The 16,737-nt window shown below is 46.5% G+C and overlaps 1 long non-coding RNA gene and 1 other non-coding gene across 3 annotated transcripts; both read right to left on the bottom strand.

Annotated features, from left to right (window-relative positions):
* Positions 1-956: 956 nt before the first annotated feature.
* LOC140455434 (uncharacterized) lies at positions 957-14,196 on the bottom strand. Of its 2 annotated transcripts, none has more exons than XR_011952833.1 (3): positions 14,073-14,196; positions 8,582-8,890; positions 957-2,136 (listed from the first exon to the last, which is right to left on the bottom strand). It is a non-coding gene; the product is annotated as an uncharacterized lncRNA (long non-coding RNA). The 2 variants fall into 2 exon arrangements; XR_011952834.1 differs by having other exon boundaries at positions 14,002-14,173.
* Positions 14,197-15,335: 1,139 nt separating this feature from the next.
* Positions 15,336-15,417, bottom strand: trnas-aga (transfer RNA serine (anticodon AGA)). The gene has a single exon. It is a non-coding gene; the product is annotated as a tRNA-Ser (tRNA).
* Positions 15,418-16,737: the final 1,320 nt, after the last annotated feature.

The raw sequence follows: 16,737 nt of genomic DNA, 5'->3' as shown, positions 1-16,737 counted from the left end.
CCTCCATGGCCCATTGCCTGGACTATTTATGGCCGTTTTGGCCATGTCCAGGAGCAGACCCATGAGGAGGTCCTCTGACCTATACTCCCTCCTCCGCAACAGGAACTGCAACCAAAAACCGAGAAGGTCTTTAAGGAAATCAAAAACAGGGTGCAAGCGTCCACGCCATATGATCCACAGACTCCACAGCACCACAGAACAATAGGTTTAATTGGGAGTCCGTGAACCACTGCAATCTGTGGTTGCAGGGGACCGCTGCGTGCAGTGCCCTCCACCCCAGATCTCCAAGAGAAAGGGGGAGGACTCCTGCATACAGAGACTTCCACTGGGGACCCCCACCGCCAGTGCCAATTGGGCATGCCAAGGTATGTCTGGGTGACGGATGAGGGAGAAGAGGTGGACAGTGTGCAGCAGCAGTCTATACAGGGCCCATTGTGATACGTCCCTAAAGGGGACAAAACTAAAATTCTGGAGGTGGCTCAGGGTGTGGGGCACAGGTTCCCATGGGATGTACGGGACCTTGGGGCCAATGTAAAATTCTGTCCAGGCAGGGGTGAGCGCAGGCGGGATTCCACAGCACACCTGAGCACCCTCCAACTGGTGCACTACATTGGGTCCGAGCACCGCCAGGAGACTTTTGTTTTGTGTCAACAAAGTCTGAACAACAATCTATTTTAATTACCACCATTAAAACATTGAAATGTTGGGTAATGGAACAGAACAGTTTCAACATATTTATTTGATGCCTCAAAATTAACAGAGATCGAGTTTTTGCTGTCAGTGTAGAAACTGCAAAAGTTCTACTTGTCCCAACCAGTGTAGCAATGAAGGACCATTTCTAGGATAAATTTCTATTCCGTATCTGTTCCATGTAATTTTGCTCCCAGATCAACTTTATTGAGTTCCAATCACAACGCTGCTATACATGCAGCTGAGAAAGACAAAAAATTTACAAAGAAGTCTAAAACAAAATTTATTTGACATTTATACAGAATAATGAAATTCAAGTCAATTCAGGTACAAACCCTGATGGTTAAAATCAAGACATGATTTCCACCTGCTTGAGATTATGATCAGCAAGAGTAGAATCTAACCCTTGCAGTCTGATGTGAAGTTGCTCGTGCCTCTTTAATTGGGATAAACAACTGAATCCCTTCCCACACAGAGCAGGTGAATGCTTTCTTTCCACAGTGAAGTTGCTGGTTTTTCAGCCAATCTTTTCTGCTTTTAAAGGTCTTTTCACAGTCAGAACATTTAGAGGGTCTCTGTTCAGTGTGTACAAGTTGGTGCTCAGTGAGACGAGATGACTGAGTGAATCGCTTTTCACAGACAGAACAGATAAATGGTCTTTCCCCTGTGTGGACCCGCTGATGTCTCAATAAGTGGGATGAACGACTAAATCCATTTCCACACACAGAGCAAGTGAATGGCCTCTCCCCAGCGTGGGTGCATGAATGTGTCAGCAGATCATGATTACTTTTAAAGCTCTTCTTACAGACAGGACATTTGAAAGGTCTGCTATTAGTGTGAACTCGCTTGTGCATTGGAAGGTTGGGTAAAACATTAAATCCCTTTCCACACACAAGGCAGGTGAATGGCCTCTTTCCGGTGTGAACTCGCTGGTGTGTGTAGAGACTGGATGACTGAGTGAATCCCTTCCTACAAACTGAGCAGGTAAATGGTCTCTCTCCTGTGTGACTCCGTCGATGTGTTTCCAGGTCAAAGGGGTAATTGAAACACTTTCCACAGTTCCCCCATTTCCATGGTTTCTCCGTGGTGCAAGAGTGCTTGCGTTTTTCCAGGTTGGATGATCTGTTGATGCCTTAACTAGACATAGAATACATGTACGGTTTGTCCCTGACCCAAACCCTATCAATGGGCAAATTGTCGTTCTTCAGGCAGCAGTTGATTAAAACTCTTTCTACAGTCAGTGCACTGGTACATTTTCAGTTGGGTACCTGTGTTGCTTACTCATGGAGGTTTCAAAATCTTCTTCACCTGGTGAAACACACAAACATTTCACCTGCCAATTCAAAGGCTGTTGATATTCTGGTCCAGATGAATTAAATGACTGACAGATCTTGACACAGTATTTGGCTTGAGCTTTCCATCTGCAAATTCTGCTCTTCTAATGTCCTGTTAAAAAAAGTGTTTACATAATGAATAATGTTGAAAGAGGCCATTCAGCCCAGCGTTTGTAGTCAATCCAACACCAACTTCTTCTATCTCATCTTACCATCTAGCCTTTTTCTCTTTTCCCTTTCCTTCATGTAAACACCCAGTTCTCTTTGACATTACGCGAGACATTTTGAAGGAAAAAGTTCCACATTCTAACTACTTTCATGGCTATGTTTCTTGCCTTCCGTTTTGCATTATCTCCAAACAGAAATGTTCTCTGCATGTCTACATTGTCCACACCCTTCAATGTTAAATATCTCAATCAGGTACCTTGGTCGTCTCTTAGCTGAATCAAAAAGCCCCAATCTTTTCCAAAAGCTGTTCTCTCTCATTTTACAATAGCCATCATTGTCAGTCAGACAGAATGAACAAACATATCCATTGGTTGAAGTTTGCTGTGTGGAAATCTTTCCTTCCTAACTCCCTGTGTAAAAAGGAGTTAACAAAATCCATTGCTATCAGTTCAGGATAGAAATTTACAACAGTTCCTCCTTCAGCTTCTTAGCCCAGAATGATCTCACATGTGCCAGGATGCACATAGTGCCTCACCTCTTCATAAGAAACATTTTTTTAAAAAAACACACTCCAGGGAACGTTGGTTAATAATACCGCCCAAAAAGACATATTGTTGATTGGAAAATTCTATTTTGACATCAAATACTGCTAGAAGTCAGAAGGCAAAGAAATAAAAGTATTATCCAATTTTATACAAAACCCCAAAAAGTAAATGTCTTCTGACAGTTTTGTCTGAGAAGTGATTAACAGCAGAAATAAAATCAGAACATAGTTCTACATTCAAATATTAACTAATTGAATGTTAGCAGGTAGAATAAAATAAAAAAATTCCCACATACAACACATTAAATTGGAAGAATGCACTGACTGCACTTTGAACTTTTGAAGTTGGAACAGATGAAATGTCTGAACATCCTCTATCCAGTGTGACAGTAGCTTTGCAGGAAAGCCAATTTATTCCACAGTTTACAATGAACGCTTGCATTCATATAGTGCCTCTAATTGAGGGAAAATATTTCAAACTCTTTTAAAGTAACACGAATTCCAAGTTACAGTTCAGAAATGAATAATCTGAGGAATGAAAGATACTTGAAACTCTCATTGCAGTGACATTGAAAATCTGAATGGACAGTGAGTGAATGAACTCCCAAACTGCCCAGGAAAATGCCATTTGAGGCCAACCAGAATAATGTTAATCTTCTGAAAAGAACAGAAGGAGGGAAGGTCTAGTGGTATTAATGAGTGGTTCAAATTCCACCACAGCTGATGGGGGGAATAGGAATTTAATGTCAAAAAAAATTACGGAATTGAGCCTCTAATGATGACTATTATTATTATTATAATGATGACATTGCTGATTGTTGAAAAAAATCCATCTGTTTTACTCATGCCCTTTAGGGAAAGAAACTGCCATGCCTGCCTGGTCTGGTCTAGATGTGATTCCAGACCCACAGCAATGTGTTTGGCTCTTAAATTTGGCTCAGGTTATGGAAAGATGTAGAGGCAATAGGGTAGTAGTGAAAGGAGATTTTAATTTTCCCAACATTGACTGGGATACATTTAGCGTCAGAGGTCTGGATGGAGTAGAATTTGTAAGAAGCATCCAAGAGAGTTTTCTAGAGCAGTATGTCAATAGTCCGACGAGGAAAGGGGTCATATTGGACCTGTTACTAGGGAACAAGCCAGGACAGGTGGTAGAAGTTGCGGAGAGGGTTTTCTTTGGGAACAGTGACCACAACTCAAAGTTTTAGAATACTTGTGGATAAAGAAGAGAGTGGTCCTAAGGGAAGAGTACTAAACTAGGCCAAGGCCAATTATATCAAAATTAGCAGGAGCTGGGAAGTGTGGATTGGGCTATTTGAAGGGAAATCCACATTTGATATGTGGGAGACTTTCAAAGATAAGTTAAAGATAGTGCAGGATAGGCATGTCCCATTGAAGACAAAGGATAGGAAAGACAACTTTCATGAACCATGCTTGACAGGAGAAATTGAACGACTAGCCAAGAGGAAAAGGGAAGCGTACGTAAGGTCTAGGCAGCTAAGAACAGAATGGGCTCTGGAGGAATATTGGAAGAGTAGGACAAGTGTTAAACAAGGAATCAAGCGGGCTAAAAGGGGTCATGAAATAGCTTTAGCGAGCAGAATAAAGGAGAATCCCAAAGCGGTTTATTCTTATATAAGAAGCAAGCAGGTAACTGGAGAAAGGATTGGTCCACTAAAGGATAATGAAGGAAGGCTGTGTGTTGAACCTGAGAGAACGGGTGAGATTCTGAATGATTACTTTGCATCAAAAGCATCCAAGGAGCAGGAAAATCGATGTTTCGGGCAAAAGCCCCTCATCAGGAATAGAGGCCAGCATTTGCAGTCCTCACTTCTGCCTACTTTGCATCAGTGTTCACTGAGGAGAGGAACATGATGAATGTTGAGATTAGAGATAGAAGGTTTATTAGCCTGGATCACGTTGACATAAGTAGAGAAGATGTGTTGGGTAGGCTAGAGGTTAAGGTGGACAAATCCCCAGGACCGGATGGGATCTTTCCTAGGTTGCAGAGGGAGGAGAGAGAGGAAATAGCTGGGGTGCTGACAGATATCTTTGTGGCATCCTTAAACACAGGTGAGGTGCTGGAGGACTGGAAGGTTGCTCATGTTGTCCACCTGTACAAGAGAAGTAGGGATATTCTAGGCAATTACAGACCAGTCAGCCTGATGTCAATGGTGGGAAAGTTGCTGGACAGGGTATTGAGGGATAGGATCTACTTATATTTAAAAAAGAATGGGCTTATCAGTGATAGGCAACATGGTTTTGAGCAGGGGAGATCATGTCTTACCAACTTAATAGAATTCTTTGAGAAAGTGACCAAGTTGATAGATGAAGGAAGGGCTGTTGATGTCATAAGCATGGGCTTTAGTAAGGCGTTTGATAAGGTTCTCCATGGTAAACTAACAGAGAAAGTGAAGTCACATGATGTGGATAGTTTTCTAGCTAGGTGGATAAAGAATTGGTTGAGCAACAGGAGACAGAGATTAGTAGTTGAAGTGAGTCTCTCGAAATGGAGAAAGTGACCAGTGGTGTTCCATAGGGGTCAGTGTTGGGGCCACTGTTGGTTGTGATATACATAAATGATCTGGAAAAGGGCACTGTTGGTATGATCAGCAAGTTTGCAGATGACACAAAGACTGGTGGAGTAGCAGAAAGCATACGGGACTGTCAAAGAATACAGGAGGATATAGATAGACTGGAGAATTGGGCAGAAAAGTAGCAGATGGAGTTCAATCCAGGCAAATGTGAGATGATGCATTTTGGCAAGTCTAATTCTAGAGCAAATTATACAATGAATGGAAGAGCCTTGGGAAAAGATGATGGGCAGAGAGATCTGGGTGTGCAGGTCCATTGTACCCTGAAAGCTGCTGCACAGGTGGATAGTGTGGTCAAGAAGGCTTGCCTTCATTGGACGGGGTATTGAGTGCAACAGCTTGCAAGTCATATTAAAATTGTACAAGATATTGGTACAGCCACATTTAGAATACTGTATACAGCTCTGGTCGCCACATTACCAAAAGGATGTGGACGGTGCAGAGAAGGTTTACGAGGATGTTGCCTGGTTTGGAACGTGCTAGCTATGAAGAGAGGTTGAGCAGGTTAGGTTTGTTTTCAGTAGAAGAAAGGAGATTGAGGGGGGAACCTCATTGAGGTTTATAAAATCATGAAGGGTATAGATAGGGTGGATAGAGACAAGCTTTTTCCCAGGGTGAAGGATTCTATAATGAGAGGTCACGCTTTCAAGGTGAGGGGCAAAAAGTTCAAGGGGGATACATGTGGCAAGTACTTCACACAGAGGATGGTGGGTGTCTGGAATGCATTGCCAGCAGAGGTGGTAGAGGCAGGCACGGTAGATTCATTTAAGATGCATCTAGACAGATGCATGACGAGGTGAGGCACAGAGGGATATGGATGCTTAGGAATGGGCGACAGGTTTAGACAGTAGATTTGGAATGGCTCGGGCTTGGAGGGCCGAAGGGCGTGTTCCTGGGCTGTAAATTTTCTTTGTACTTAGTTCTTAACTGCCCTCTGAGCAATTACAGATTGCCTACAATTGGGTCAGTTTGCTCACAAGCTTTCTACTGATATTTTTATAAGGAATCACACAGCAACAAACACAGGAGAGAAGAAACCAATGTATAGAGGAACAGCTAGCAATAGACAATAGGTGCAGGAGTAGGCCATTCTGCCCTTCGAGCCTGCACCACCATTCAATATAATCATGGCTGATCATCCTTAATCAGTATCCTGTTCCTGCCTTATCTCCATAACCCTTGATTCCACAATCCTTCAGAGCTCTATCCAACTCTTTCTTAAATGAATCCAGAGACTGGGCCTCCACTGCCCTCTGGGGCAGAGCATTCCACACAGCCACCACTCTCTGGGTGAAGAAGTTTCTCCTCATCTCTGTCCTAAATGGTCTACCCCGTATTTTTAAGCTGTGTCCAATTCAGAAAGTGATAGCATTTAGGGAGTTGCTCAGGTGCCTTTTAGTTTCGGCTACGGTTGGGAATACCTTTGCTAGGGAAATGATTGGGAAACATCTTCTGACAGACAGAATTAGAAGACTTTTCCTGAGGATGGGAATTCCATCTACCAGTTCTGTAGTAGGGTATATGGCTATGTGAAGCAGAGAAATCAGCTTAAAGAATATTGGGCATGGGGGGGGGGGGGGGGGGGGCGTTAAGGGGGGTTACGGAGACTGCAAAATGAATGTGGAGAGAAAAGGAGTCTGCAAATTGTCTGTGGGAGGGGAAGGGTCTACAAGAGGATTGTGAGGGCACAAAGAGGCTGAAAAATGAGCATGAAAGAAAGGGGCTGAAAACCATTTGAAACAGCAATGGAAGTTACCAGAGTGAGAAAGGGAGGCTAATGGAGTCGGACATTTTACACCATCAAAAAAAGAATATCCAGTCAACTGGGATCCACTAGAACTTTACTGTGATAATGAATTCTTTGCAAATGAATATGGAATTTCTTGTTTATGGTTGAAACAACTGCGTAGAGAGGAGGAAAACCTCACAGCCCTCTTGACCTGACAACGACACTTCCCTAAAGTTGAATTCACCAGTTTCAAAATCTCCATCTCCCCCCACCCCATCGCATCCCAGATCCAACCCTCTGACTTGGCACTGCCCTCTTGACCTGACTTCCTTTTCACCTATCCGCTCCACACTTTCTACCAAAGTATCACAATCAGTTCCTACTTTGCCCATCTTTCACCATGCCACCTACATTTTACCAATCCCTACACCCCTCTCCCTGTTTATTTCTCTGACCCTTTTCCCCCTCCCCAGTGCTGAAGGGTCATGCCTCAAACGTTTGACTCTCTTGCGCTTCAGATGCTGCCTGACCTGGTGTGCCTTTTCCAAATCACACTTTATCAACTCTTGCTTATGGTTGTGCAAGTTCAGGAGCTACTACCATACTTAGAAAATACGTTCTGAATGTAATTGACACTGTGTTAATTGGTAAATTTAAATTTGTGTTTGAGATTTGAGATGCAGTAAAGAAAAGTAGTAACTACTTGTTTAAATGTTCCTGTTGTTTTATATATGTGATGGAAAAGTGTTAGCTGTGATCTCATTAATTTGTAGAAGATATCTTTTGGGTTACAGAATTTGATATGTAGAAGGGTAGAAGAGTTATTTTGGAAAATAAAATTGTTGCCAGCCTCTTCCCTTGCACCAATCTCAGTACTGTGGTATCCAGAAAATTAATGTTTTCATTGTATGTTGCAACCTAAAAGATAGAGTGTTGACTGTAATTGAAGAAATTGGCGAATTCTAATTCTCTTTCTAGGTGCGTCCAAATTTGAGTTCAGTAGTAACTAAAATAATGGAGCCCTGTTACTACGTGGCAATATTACCCATTTAAATAAGTGATTGAAACTGAAAAAGTAGTCCTCAGAAAAATATCAAGAGGTGTCCTCAAAATAAGAACCAATTAAAAAAAATTGCTTTCACACATCTTAAAGAGTACCACTTAATGTATTACCAGCATATTTTTCTTCAATTCACATTTCTCATATATATATTACATATTGTGTAACCAAATATACACTTATTCCTCTTTGGTTGAAGTCAGTTTAACCCCCTCAACTACTGTTCTGTTCAATCATGAAGTGTCATGTTACTTGAAACTTTGTGCTTAGAATGAAATATAGAAGCAGAACAGCCCCAGAGAAGATGCTTGCACTTGTTTCTTTTCCCCCTAACTGATAGTAAAAAGTCATTTCTAGTTAGTCACCTTGCTAAGAAAAGAAAGAATAGTTAGATACGTATTACAATGTAGGCAATTTGCAATAATTTGCCAATCTGACAATGAGGAGAAAAGCAAAACTTACGTTTAAAGAATTGGATTCCAGGCAGTGGGTTATGACTCAAATTGTAAGCTGGAAGTAGTGTCAGTGCTGGAGTTACAAAAACTGGTAGCTTACTTCAACAATGCATTCCAAGGCTCAGATCTGAAGTATCCAGTCATCTACCATCTTTCTTTCCACCAAGTGGGATGGCACAGTGGCACAGTGGCTAGCACTGCTGCCTCACAGCGCCAGAGACCCGGGTTCAATTCCTGCCTCAGATGACGCTGTGTGTGGAGTTTGCACATTCTCCCCGTGACTGTGTGGGTTTCCTCCAGGTGCTCCGGTTTCTTCCTACAATCCAAAAATGTGCAGGTTAGGTGGATTGGCTATGCTAAATTGCCCATCGTGTTAGGTGAAGGGGTAAATGTAGGGGAATGGGTTGCGCTTCGGCGGGTCGGTGTGGAACTCTTGGGCTGAAGGGCCTGTTTCCACACTAAGTAATCGAATCTAAAGTCTTCATGATCCTTTAGAACTTTTAAACTATTTATGCCAGTCTGCACATCTCACTGTGTGCAAATTCTGTTGATAGACATAATAGAAAAACAGATTGAAAAAGTAGAAAATATATTAGAGTCATAGAGATGTACAGCATGGAAACAGATCCTTTGGTCCAACCTGTCCACGTCGACCAGATATCCCAACCCAATCGAGTCCCACCTGCCAGCACCCGGCCCATATCCCTCCAAACTCTTCCTATTCATATACCCATCCAAATGCCTCTTAAATGTTGCAATTGTACCAGCCTCCAACATTTCCTCTGGCAGCTCATTCCATACACGTACCACCCTCTGCGTGAAAAAGTTGCCCCTAAGGTCTCTTTCCCCTCTCACCCAAGCTATGCCCTCTAGCTCTGGACACCCCTATCCCAGGGAAAAGACTTTGTCTATTTATCCAATCCATGCCCCTCATACTTTTGTAAACTTCTATAAGGTCACCCCTCTGCCTCTGATGCTCAAGGGAAAACAGCCCCAGCTGTTTTCCTATAGCTCAAATCCTCCAACCCTGGCAACATCCTTGTAAATCTTTTCTGAACCCTTTCAAGTTTCACAACATCTTTCCGAAAGGAAGGAAACCAGAATTGCATGCAATATTCTAACAGTGGCCTCACCAATGTCCTGGACAGCCCCAACATGACCTCCCAACTCCTGTACTCAATACTCTGAACAATAAAGGAAAACATACCAAACTTCACTATCCTATTTACCTGCGACTCCACTTTCAAAGAGCTATGAACCTGCACTCCAAGGTCCCTTTGTTCAGCAACACTCCCTAGGACCTTACCATTAAGAATATAAGTCCTGCTAAGATTTGCTTTCCCAAAATGCAGCATCACGCATTTATCTGAATTAAACTCCATCTGCCACTTCTCAGCCCATTGGCCCATCTGGTCAAATCCTGTTGTAATCTGAGGTAACCCCTTTTGCTGTCCACTACACCTCCAATTTTGGTGTCATCTGCAAACTTACTAACTGTACCTCTTATGCTCACATCCAAATCATTTACGTAAAATGACAAAAAGTAAAGGACCCAGCATTGATCCTTTGCCAATCCACTGGTCACAGGCCTCCAGTCTGAAAAACAACCCTCCATCACCACCCTCTGTCTTCTATCTTTGAGCCAGTTCTGTATCCAAATGGCTACTTCTCCCTGTATTCCATGAGATCTAACCTTGCTAATCAGTCTCCCATGGGAAACCTTGCCGAACGCCTTACTGAAGTCCATATAGATCACATCTACGGCTCTGCCCTCATCAATCCTCTTTGTTACTTCTTCAAAAAACTCAATCGAGTTTGTGAGACATGATTTTCCACGCACAAAGCAATGTTGACTATCCCTACTGAGTCCTTGCCTTTCCAAATACATGTTCATCCGTCCCTCAGGATTCCCTCCAAAAATGTGCCCACCACTGAGGTCAGGCTCACCGGTTTATAGTTCTCTGGCTTGTCTTTACCGCCCTTCTTAAACAGTGGCACCACGTTTGCCAACCTCCAGTCTTCCGGCACCTCACCTGTGACTATTGATCTTACAAATATCTCAGCAAGAGGCCCAGCAATCACTTCTCTATTCAACAGCAGAGCTAATATATTGAGGCTAACTAACAGACACACAGTTGAAAGAACAAAGAACAGTGAGGTCTGAGAAAATAGAATCACGATCACAGGAGCTCTCTGTCAACTCACATTACAAAGAGGTATTGCTTGAACAAAACAAATAGAGACACCATACTATCAAGCACAGGACACCTTCACAGCAAATCTCCCACTTGAATCTATAATCTGTTAAAAGGTAATCAGCACCTGGAAATACTCAAATTCTGGGAAGGAAATCAAGAGTTTGATCTCTTCAGGAATGGGAAAGCAATGCGAAGGGCAGGTAAGATTTGAAAGTGTGTGGGAGGTGCAAAGCATGGGACCCGTGGCAGAGGAAGAGGAGCAGTCGGCATGTGGAAGGAGCAGAGAGCTCAAGGGGAGCGGAGCAGAAAGCAGAAATTAAGGGCAGCCAGGTGCAGTGAATGGGCAGCAGGAGGATTGGGGATAGGGAAAAGGGTGTGAAGGAGAGAATTTAGGGAGCTGTGAACAATACTTCAACTCTCAGTTCCGCTCTGCTGAGGACATGCAGGTTCTGGGCCTCCTTCATCACTATCCCCTTACCACCTGACGCCTGGAGGAAGAAGGCCTCATTTTCCACCTTGGGACCCTTCAATTCCATGGTATCAATGTGGATTTCACAAGTTTCCTCATTTCCCCTCCCCTCACCTGACCGCAACTCCGAACTTCCAGCTCAGCATTGTCCTTATGACCTGTCCCATCTGCCAATCTTCCTTCCTACCTATCCGCTGTACCCTCACCTCCGACTATCATCTTTACCTCCCGCCCCATCCACTAATTGCACTCTCAGCTACTATGCCCCCAGCCTCACTCCCCACCCCCCACCCATTTATCTTTCCACCACCGAGGCTCCCAGCCACACTCCTGATGAAGGGCTTTTGCCCGAAACGTCGATTTTCCTGCTACTCAGATGCTGCCTGACCTGCTGTGCTTTTCCAGCACTATTTTAATTTTGACAATAATCTCCAGCATCTGCAGCACTCGCTTAAGCCTAGCAATGAGACAGGCAAGTGGTGTGGAGGAAGTCCAAGGGGCAGGAGCTTTGAGATGCATTGGACGCTTTAGGGGGAAAAGGGCAACAGAGGAACAGGTGCAGGCATGCAATGGAATGGTCACATGGACAGGGACAATGGGAGGGGTTCGAGATATGGGCAAAGCAGTGAGCAGAGGCAAGGGAGCGGGTGCCTAGGAAGGCAGGTCGCAGGCAAGTTTGAGGAAGCAGTCAAAAGACAGAGTCTGTAGCAGTGAGGTCAGGTGGGGCAAGGAAGTGAGCTGGTTAAGAGACAGAGTGACAGCGCAAGGTGGGCAGCAGGAAGAGGAGGACAGAGGGGAAGGGGGTAGACAGTGGTAGGTGCAAAGGTGGTTGCAAGAGGAGAAAGCAGCAGCGACAATGATGGGGGGGTAGGGAGAGAGACACAGGAACACGGGCAGAGGGGGCAGGGCAGTGGTCAACAGGGGGCAGGGGCAGAGCTGCGGAGATGGGCCTGGCAAGTAAGGCAAAGTACAGGGGCAGTGACCTGGGAGGGGAAGGTACAGCTGGACGGGCATGGGATGGGGGATGGGGGATGGGGGATGGGGGATGGGGGAAGGGGGAAGGGGGATGGGGGAAGGGGGATGGGGGAAGGGGGAAGGGGGATGGGGGATGGGGGATGGGGGATGGGGGATGGGGGAAGGGGGATGGGGGAAGGGGGATGGGGGAAGGGGGATGGGGGAAGGGGGATGGGGGAAGGGGGATGGGGGAAGGGGGATGGGGGAAGGGGGATGGGGGAAGGGGGATGGGGGAAGGGGGATGGGGGAAGGGGGAAGGGGGAAGGGGGAAGGGGGAAGGGGGAAGGGGGATGGGGGAAGGGGGATGGGGGAAGGGGGAAGGGGATGGGGGAAGGGGATGGGGGAAGGGGGAAGGGGAAGGGGATGGGGATGGGGGAAGGGGGATGGGGGATGGGGGAAGGGGGATGGGGGAAGGGGGATGGGGGAAGGGGGATGGGGGAAGGGGGATGGGGGAAGGGGGATGGGGGAAGGGGGATGGGGGAAGGGGGATGGGGGAAGGGGGATGGGGGAAGGGGGATGGGGGAAGGGGGATGGGGGAAGGGGGATGGGGGAAGGGGGATGGGGGAAGGGGGATGGGGGAAGGGGGATGGGGGAAGGGGGATGGGGGAAGGGGGATGGGGGAAGGGGGATGGGGGAAGGGGGATGGGGGAAGGGGGATGGGGGAAGGGGGATGGGGGAAGGGGGATGGGGGAAGGGGGATGGGGGAAGGGGGATGGGGGAAGGGGGATGGGGGAAGGGGGATGGGGGAAGGGGGATGGGGGAAGGGGGATGGGGGAAGGGGGAAGGGGGATGGGGGAAGGGGGATGGGGGAAGGGGGATGGGGGAAGGGGGATGGGGGATGGGGGAAGGGGGATGGGGGATGGGGGAAGGGGGATGGGGGAAGGGGGATGGGGGAAGGGGGATGGGGGATGGGGGAAGGGGGATGGGGGATGGGGGATGGGGGATGGGGGATGGGGGATGGGGGATGGGGGAAGGGGGAAGGGGGATGGGGGAAGGGGGAAGGGGGATGGGGGAAGGGGGAAGGGGGAAGGGGGATGGGGGAAGGGGGATGGGGGAAGGGGGATGGGGGAAGGGGGATGGGGGAAGGGGGATGGGGGAAGGGGGATGGGGGATGGGGGATGGGGGATGGGGGATGGGGGAAGGGGGATGGGGGATGGGGGAAGGGGGATGGGGGAAGGGGGATGGGGGAAGGGGGATGGGGGAAGGGGGATGGGGGAAGGGGGATGGGGGAAGGGGGATGGGGGAAGGGGGATGGGGGAAGGGGGATGGGGGAAGGGGGATGGGGGATGGGGGATGGGGGATGGGGGATGGGGGAAGGGGGATGGGGGAAGGGGGATGGGGAAGGGGATGGGGGGAAGGGGATGGGGGATGGGGGATGGGGGAAGGGGATGGGGGAAGGGGATGGGGATGGGGGATGGGGGATGGGGGATGGGGATGGGGGAAGGGGATGGGGATGGGGGATGGGGATGGGGGAAGGGGAAGGGGATGGGGAAGGGGATGGGGTAGGGGAAGGGGCAGGTGGGGGTAAAAGGGGGATTGGATGGATCGGGGAGCGATAGGACTGAAACGGGACCAAGGGATACTTCCGGTGACGTGAACGCCCCTCGCCATTGTGCTTTCACAATGGTCACGGGGTCGCCGTCGGTGGCTGGAGCGAAAAGAGCTGCCCCTCTAACCGCACTCTCACGGCGCCAGGCCCACGCGCGGACACATTTGACCCCAATCCAAATCCTTAACAACCCTCACTCCGGAGGCCTCGCCGCTTCGCTGCAGCAGCACCGCCTGTCACGCTGTGGGCTAACGGAACGCCTACCCACCGACCTCGGACGACGTTGATCGTCACCAGGTTCAGTTCGTTGCCAAGGCTGAATCCGGCTGGCGGATGGAAGGGCCTCTGGAACGCAGCGTAATGACATCATCGCGTAACGACGTATGACGTTAGAGCGCCAGGAGCGGTCAATCAAAGACACTCGGGCTCATTGTTCATTCATCAGTACCACAGGTTGGCATCTGATGGCAACACGAGACAGCACACATACAGGATAAGGTTGTCGCGCTCTCTGTAACTGACCAATCAAAACCTTCTCCTTCCTTCAAAGCATCTGTGATTGCCGAATGGTTAAGGCGTTGAACTTGAAATCTCATAGGTTTTCCTCTTGCAAGTTCGAGCCCAGAAAAGTGGTGTCATTAAAGAGCAATTCTGACCAGAATAAGATCAGCCATGATCAGGCTAAAAGGCGGAGCGGCCTCGAAGGGCTGAATTGTCTTTGACCGCTCCTAATTCCGAAGTACACCTCTGGAACAATCTTTCAAGTGAAATTCGAGAATGGATTTTGAATGCTTTTGCAGAATATGAGCTAATCCGCTCACTGTTTCAGCGATATCAATAAGATATTTTTATGCAGCTCCATAACACGGATCGATTTCTAACTTCACGAAAATAATGCAGATTCGAGACCATGTTTGTGCTGCTGGTCGCATTCGCTCTCAAAAGGTCACACTCTCACTGCAACCTATCTCCTAACATCGGGCAAATATCCCATTTACTTGTCTCTGTGACTCACGCACATAAACCTCGCGTACAGGCACCCGTCTGTGTTCTTCCAGTTAACTCATGTTCCCTGAATTGTGCTATTTGCTGATGCTTGACGGGAGACTCTCAGCTGTTGGCACCTGGCGGCATTCGCAACTGAGAACCCATTTGTGGGACCTGAATTGCATTCCCGATAGAGATCAATTGTAGAGACCTGGCTCATTCTGAAAAGAGATCTGGCTCTGTGCACTTGGCTATATTCCCAATACAGATCTACATTTCCATATAACTGTACCTGCTGGTACTTGGTCGTCTTACCGAAAATCAGCACCTGTCAAAACATAATTAAATTCTCGGCATAGTGCCGACTTCCAGCGTCTGAAAGACCTTAGCCTGAAGTGTGATTTGAAAAGTTACCAGTTTCGGTTACTAATGCTAATTGAACACAGAACCAAAGTGATTGTGAAAATGAATCACAATGAAATAAGTTTTTGAGTCAGAAAGACATGGAATAAAGTACAACTAGTTAAAAACAGCAATTAATTACCGTAGTCGGCAGGATTCGAACCTGCGCGGGGAGACCCCAATGGATTTCTAGTCCATCGCCTTAACCACTCGGCCACGACTACTCATAGTAGTCTTTCGAAAGGTTGAGAAATTCAAGTCGTGTATATCGCTTTATATTTTTGTCATGTTTCAAGGGAGTTGTGCTGACATGAAACTTCATGGGATATTTGAACATAAATTTTCATCTGAAAATAACTGTCCTTGCTTTATCCCGGTCTTATAATATCTGGCAGGGATTTTTAACGCGATAACAGCAAGTTACTAGCGGTATTTGCTGCTCTAATTTTCATAAAATTAAACAATCACATCGAAAAAAAAATGATTACATTGACCTACCCGAGAGGGTCTTTTAGTTTAAATTCCAGAGAATGATTCAGGTCCAGAATCCCGAGGGTGGACAAAGACATAGAAGCTGAATGAGAGAGAATGAGCTCAGTTGAAACAATGTGACATATAGAACCTGAAATGTACAAGAGAAAGTGAGGACTGCAGATGCTGGAGATCAGAGACGAGAGTGTGATGCTGGAAAAGCACAGCAGATCAGGCAGCACTGGAATCGATGTTTAGGGCAGAGGCCTTTCATCAGGAAGGGCTTCTGCCTGAAACGTCAATTCTCCTGCCCCTCGGGTGCTGCCTGACCTGTTGTGCTTTTCCAGCACCACATTCTCGACCCTGAAACGTATCGACAAGTTTCACGATTCCAGCTCTTTAGCAGTTCTGGAAGAGAGGAATTGCTTCCATTGTCACGAATTTGAGATGTCCCAGAGCGCCTTCAGACATACGGTCAATAATTTGTGGGTAATACGTCGATTCTGCAGGTGCCAAAGGATCGTCTTCGAAACAACAGATAATAGTGCAATTACTACACATGCCACGATTTATGAGCTGCAAATATAGCACATATGAAAATTAGTTGAATTTTAAACTGATTGCTCAGTTGAAAATTATATCCGCCAGGAAACAACAAGAGTATAAGAAAAGGAAATGTTTAGGGAAACAAATATTCGCATATTACAGAAGAACGTTTAGAAATTTTAAATGGAAAAATGTCAGAAAAACTAAATTATCACCCTGTGTGTATTCCCACACACAAAGAGCGAGGGGTGGTCGGTTAGATTGCTCCGAAGGCTACTGGTGCCAGGCTGCGTCCAACCTACAACAGAAAAAAAATCAATGGCCATCCTTCAGCTTTACACAAATTTGATCTACAGCTGCTGAAAATACACAGCAGCACTGACAACATCATGAATCCAAAAGAGAGTTACACTTTTAAACTGGTATCCTTCCATTAGAATTATAAAAAAATCTGCCAGATCTGCTCAGCATTTCCATAATTTTCCATGTTTTGTCTCTCCCATCTTCAAAGGAGTAATGTGAGTCTA

Source organism: Chiloscyllium punctatum, chromosome 30, assembly GCF_047496795.1.
Source record: "Chiloscyllium punctatum isolate Juve2018m chromosome 30, sChiPun1.3, whole genome shotgun sequence".
NCBI classification, from domain to species: Eukaryota; Metazoa; Chordata; class Chondrichthyes; order Orectolobiformes; family Hemiscylliidae; genus Chiloscyllium; species Chiloscyllium punctatum.
This window is presented reverse-complemented; position numbering and strand designations above follow the sequence as displayed.